Genomic DNA, 6781 nt, shown 5'->3' on the forward strand with positions numbered 1-6781 from the left:
TCCTTCTAGTATGAACGTCCTGGCCTTTGCCACACCTTTCTTCCACTCTACCAGATCTTGAGCATCATTAGTTGGAGGATTAGGAATATCATTATCTATGAATTCCTTCAACCCATTTTCTTCCAATGCTGCCACCATCCTATCCTTCCAAGCAATATAATTCGAGCTACCCTCAAGGGAAAACTTGAGTCTCAATCAATAGAATAACATCCTATTGACTCTGAAGAATGATGTTGCGAATTTGATTTCACCTGCAAAGAGAAACTCGTATTCTTCTCTTCCAGTATGTTTTAAACTTTAATACAGTGTAGAAATTCCTTGTAGATTCAATCTTCTTATGTAATATGATAAAGCAAAAGACTTGAATCTACTCTACTCATTAGCAGAAAACAATTAATCGATCGAAAAATCATGAAGCATACAAGAGAAATAATTCAATCAACACATTACATAATGACTTCCCGGGGAAAGCCACAACTAAAAACCCCTGCTATCTATATATTGCATTATTCAGAAAATATGAGAAGATTACAATCTGTTTCTCAAGTCCAAGCAACCTCTGCACTATCTTTATCTGTCTCACAACTTGCTAGATCAGCCTAGGTCAATACTCAACCAATTTTATGATTGCTCGAGTACCTATTTCCTTGTGTTGTTTCCTTGGGAATTAGCCCTATTAATAATGGAAATTCCTTAGTTGGAATTGCATAATCTATCATAAGCCTTCCTCTGATAGCATGCACCACCTTTACAATTTGGATGATTATACAACTAATAGTACACTTCCCTTGAACTCCAATCTAAACTGGGTAACTCTCAAATCACACATCTATGAGTTATTTTTGGCTAAATTATTAGTTAAATGGTTGAACATATGGAGCATCACCCCACTGTTAGACCTCCTACTAGTTCCTCCAATAGTTGGAACTAGTTTAACTTACTTTAACTTAGTTAAACTAAATTAATTAATTACAACTCAAAATAAACTCAATCAGGGCTCCTATAAAGTAGGAGACACTCTACACGACTCAAGTTAGATCCTCAACTCGAATTAACTAAGCCAACTAAGTGAAATTAACTTAGATAACTCATTCTCGTTGTCTTGTTATGTGGAATTACAATTTTCTCCTAATTTAATTCAAGGGAAAATTAAACAAGGGTGCATTAGAGCAGCAAGATACATGCAAAGCGTGTAAATTGGGGAAGTACACCAAAGCCACCTTTCATGAAAAGGATAGTCGAGCACAAGCGATCCTTGAAATATTTCACTCAGATGTGTGTGGATTGTTCTCGATAACGTCCACAACAAAGCACAAGTATTATGTAATATGTGACACCCTCATCCCACACCTACCCAATTAACCAACCAACCAGGATAAATATGTGACGAGAGGCCACTATATTTGGATTTAATGTCCTAGGTGACATTAAGGAAGTGGAATCAACGAAAACCCATAACGAAAACCTTCTATACATGCTACAGGACTCCTAGAAACCTTCCCAGTCATCCTCGTGACCAGTCCCTCGGTCCCACTAAATTTTTAGATGATTCCCTTGGATGCTCCCTTTAAATGGACAAGGGTGCGTCTGGGAGGCTCCAGTCGCTCCCACAACAAGTCATGGGTGCATCTAGGAGCTTTTCTCCTCAATCTTGTGCTTGTGAATTTGGGATTTGTGCCACTTTTTCAGGCAAAGATCCCAGGTCACTGCCCAAAACTCCATGACACTTTCAAAAATGAAAGATAACAAAAAAATAATGATACACATGAAGTTACTTGAATAAGGACTTGACTATACCCCTACTAGCCATGACAGGCATTTCGTCAAACATGTCACAAATATGTAATCTACAGGTTTAAACAACAGATTTGAGCATAAGGGTCTCATACTTATCTGAGAATCGCTAAGAAGCATTGTTCCCTTATATCATTAGCTGCATTATCATCTATTAGGTCATAGATACATTGTTCATTCATTTACAAATAAAAACATGAGGAGAGTCATACATCATCACTATCATAATACATGCTTATAACTAGCATAATAACAATAGAAATATGAAGGATACATCAGCCATAGAATCCACATATAAACCAATACATTTGCACATAAGATACAAAGGAAAGAATCTCTTATTAATGAATGAAAAATCCAACCCGGTATGGGACTACCACGTTCCACCTGACCATAGATTGGCTGAGCCAAATATCTCTTCAGCCAATCACCCTCATGCCATATTCCAAGCATGAATGTGGGACTCAAACCAAAAGAACCAACTAGGGAATCCCAAGGTCAGACCACCTCACCCTCATCCATAGAAACCAGGATTTACTGAAATCCACACCGAATCACTAGGCCAAAATAATAAAAATGCACTAACAAGCTTTACCATGATCTCCACCAAATCACTAGGCCAAAAATAGCATGGATGCCACCAGGTTTCTCCACCTACACCGTGAGGAATTTTCCTGTCTCTAGGCTTTACCACAATCCACACCATATCACTAGGCCCTAACTGAGACTCCACTTTATAATATTTACCATATATCCCATTTTGATATTACTAGGTCTCATGGAGAGAACCCACCTCTAAGATTTATCGTATATCTCGCCATTCACCAGTCAAGGATTCCTAGGCCCAACAAGGATACACAAAATATGGCTTTACCGCAATCCGCAATCTAGTTCAGGGGTTACTGGGCCATGTGTTCTTTTATTCAGACATCCACCTCACTCAACTTCGAATCCATCTTAACTAAGAAATGAGAGCCCCGTCACACCATGACTATCTGGAAATGGTAAGGCTAGGCTGAAAAACATCGTCACACCTGGAAAAACCCATGCCATGACAACAAAGAACCACATGGAATACCATGTATGTCAAATCTAGCAAGGTAATCACACATGCAAATAGATACCTACAAAGAATCATGTTGTAGCTTTGTAACAACCCTAGTTAAAATTCTATGTAATAAAATTTAATAAAGGAAAAATAATAATCACTGTTGATGGGACACTTATTCCAAGCTGAATGTTGGGCATGACATCCTAGTGTGGATTTTCATTTGGTTTATTATGGCTAAGGAAATTGGAAAAGGAAATGTCTAAGGCTTTGGAAAGGCAAAATGGCATTTTTGGCACATTTATTTATGAAAATAATGGAAATTAGGAGAAAAGGAAGGTGAAAGGTCACAGGTTGCATGTGAGGAGGAAAATGAACGGAAATAATGGAAATTGAAGAAAATAGGGGCCTCATTAAGATGAACCACACTGGTTGGTTGAAATGTGTTGACGAGATTGTCTCTTATGTGATTTTTACCAAAAGATGTTGTCATAATAAAAAGGCTTCAGCGGATTAGTTCGCAGACTTTTATCAGTTTAGTTTTGGAGCTCTCTCATTATTCTCTCTCTCTCTCTCATTCTTAGACACCTAGAGTTTTCTTGGAGCACTCGTGGTGAGTGTGGCGTAGTTGGAATTTTGGAGAAAGAAGGAAAAGGAAGAGTAGGAAAGCACAAGAGGACATCAGGATCAACATCTATAATGGGGTTTTCTTGTATGTACCGAGTTGCATGTATGTTTTCCTCACTATTTTTGGCATGGATGGCACATGAATGTGGTTTATTGGTCATGATCCATCATTGGCATGGAGGATGGCCAGGATTTTCAATGGATTTGCCTAGTCTTGCCATTTCCTGGATAGCCATGGTGAGTGTGGATTTATTTCCTTGTTTTGTTTTGGTTGTTTCTCATGTTTCATTTATCTTGGGTTGAGTTACTATTTCTTGGAAGCCCTCATTGGACAAATGCTCTGGAAGCCTTGTAATAGTTTGGGTTGAGTTACTAGTCCTAGAATCCTTGGTTGGACAAACGCTCTAGAAGCCCTTGGTGGGTTGAGTTAATAGTCCTGGAAGCCCTAGTTGGAAAAACATTGTTGAAGCCCGGAATAAGCTATGGGTTGCGTTACTAGTCTTGGAAGCCTTGGTTGGAACAAACACTTTGGAGCCTTGGAAGGCTTGGGTAGAGACCAACCTAATGACGGTTTTATGATGTCTGATCATGAGGTAGAATCATCGTTTGATGGTTTGAGGTGGATGGCCTCTGGAATCCCTAGATGGTTTTCGATTGATGTGTTCTATGAGATCCCACATTGATGCTTGGAATATGGGATTGGGGTGAATGACTGAAGAGAGATTTGGCTCAACCATTCTACGATCAGGTGGAGCATGGAAATCCCATCCTAGGTTTGGATTTTACATCATCAATATGAGGTTAGTTCTCCTTGTATTTATATGAGTATTATACCGGTTTATATGTGGATTATATGGTTGTGATTTCCATGGTATTTCTGTTTCTATTATGCTAGTTATGTATATGTTTTATGACAGTAGCTATGTATGGATCTCATCACATTTTTACTTGTAAATGAATGAAAAATGTATCTATGAACTAATGGATGAAATGGCAGCTAATGTGTTGAGGCATCAATGCTTCTTAGCGATTCTCAGCTAAGTATGAGACCCCTATGCTTAGATATGTTATTTACACTTGTAGATTACATATTCGTGATATGTTTGATGAAATGCCTGTCATGGCTAGTAAGGGTCCAATCAAGGTCTCATTCAAGTATTTGCATTTTCCTCATTGTTTCCTTGTTATCTTTATGTTATGAGAGTTTCATTCAATTATGGGCAGTGACCTGGGCTTGAAAAAGTGGCTCAAATCTCAGGGACACTGGCACAACACTATGAAATTTAGTCCCTGGACACTCGCATGCTTTGTCATGATAGCATCTAGAGCCTCTTGGACATTGTCATGCCCATATCATGGGAGCGTCCAAGGATCAAGTGGTGTAAAATATCAGTGGGAACCAGCAATTGGTTGTCAGAAAGGTTGGGATGGTTCCTAAGGGTCCTAATGATGAGGTTGAAGGTTTTTATGGTGTGTTTCCATCGGTTCCACTTTCTAAACATGAATTAGGAGGAAAAGTCATATCATAGTGGCCTCTCATCACATTTTTACCTCGGTTGGATGGTTACTTGGGTAGATGTTTGAGGAGGGTGTTGCAAAGTGGTATCAGAACATGGTTCACCCCTCGAAATGGATGGGTTGTGTGTTGGTGCCTTCATGTCGGTTACGTATGTGTCTTTTATGCTTGTATTTTATGCGCTTGTTGCATTTGCATAGTGTTGATCATGGTTGTAGTGATGTAGCCATGTGGAAGTTGATGGTGTTGTTGTGGAATGCATATTCATGAGTGTATAACTGGTTACATTTTGTTATATGTCATTTACATTTATCGTTCTTGTATGCCTGGTTACATGTTGCTACCTATTGTTACAAGTATTGTTCGTTTATGCTTGACTATATGTGTTTATGCATGTGTATGGTTGATTATGCATTGTTTACACATGTTAATGTTCAAATGTGGTCAAGTGTACAATGATGTAGTGGTTGTTGTCATGCATGAGTTCGTGGTATGTGTTGTTGATAAGGTCATGCATTAATGATAGGACCCTAGCTAGAATGATGGTTACATGGTTATATGCTTATGTGTTATGTTTCTATATGATATCATGATTATGTTATATATGTATCGCGTTAATTTGTTGATCTTGAAAACAAGGTATCCTCCCCAAACTATACTAAGGTACGTTGGTTTATTGTGATTTTGTTTAGCTAACATGATATACCTTGTAGGAAGAAATATTAAAATGGCTAGAGAGATGGTAGACTACAAAGACTATCCCTATGGATCAGAAGAGCAGTATGGTGTTGGGAACTCTTATGACTTGGAAGATACACTAAGAAGTTTAAAGGAAGAAATAAGGAGTTGTAAGGTAGATAATGACAGAATCATGAAGGCACAGGAGAAACTAGCAGAGGAAAATGCAACAATACTTCAAAGTTTGTTAGAATTCTAGCAACAGGGACCACTTTAGATCAACCATGACCAGGAGGACAAAACTAATGGGGCATATGGCAGTAGGTTATGTGGTGGTCATAGGTCAGATAAGGATGACACGGTCAGAGATGGCCAATTGTTGGACACTCTAGATAGTAGAGTGGATAGACACAAGTACCATTCGAGCTCTGGCTTTGACAGGAATGATGATCGATATCATTATCATCCTTACAGGAGGAGTGATAAGGGGTATTTGTCAGATGATTTTAAGAAAGAAAAGCCATCTGCATTTGATGAAGAGATGAAGAAATTGTAGGATGCAAAGGCATGGTTGCCTGGCATGAGGAAGTTCTTCAGTTTTCATGACTATTCAGAGAATATGAATGCAAAAATAGCTACATTCAGTCTCAAAGGTAAAGCAGACATTTGGTGGGAAGATGTGAAGAATTTCAAAGGTATACATGAGGAGAACTTGATGTGAAATGAGTTTGAGTAGCTATTCAAGAAGAAGTACCTATCGAAGAGATACTTTGGTGATAGGGAAAAGTAATTCTATGAGCTAAAGATGGAATCTATGACAGTTGATGAGTACACTAGCAAGTTCTTGGAGCTACTGAGGTATGTGCCTTACCTCAAGGAGGAGAAGGCCAATATTTAGAGAATCACTAGTGGGTTACCAATGGCATTCAAATAAATAATTGAGTTCAATGAGCCTAGATCATTGGAGGAGGCCATTAGAAAGCTGAAGCATTGTCATGAACAATTGAAGCACACTTCGAAGACTAATCCAAACTAGAAAGCTAATGCAAATAACAAAGGGAAATGGAAGAAGAAGCGGGTAAGAATCCAGGATTCAGGTAATAAAGATAACGTAGATC

This window comes from Pinus tabuliformis, chromosome 8 (assembly GCF_031772625.1).
Source record: "Pinus tabuliformis cultivar Carrire ecotype Pingquan chromosome 8, CPIR1, whole genome shotgun sequence".
Classification (NCBI taxonomy): Eukaryota; Viridiplantae; Streptophyta; class Pinopsida; order Pinales; family Pinaceae; genus Pinus; species Pinus tabuliformis.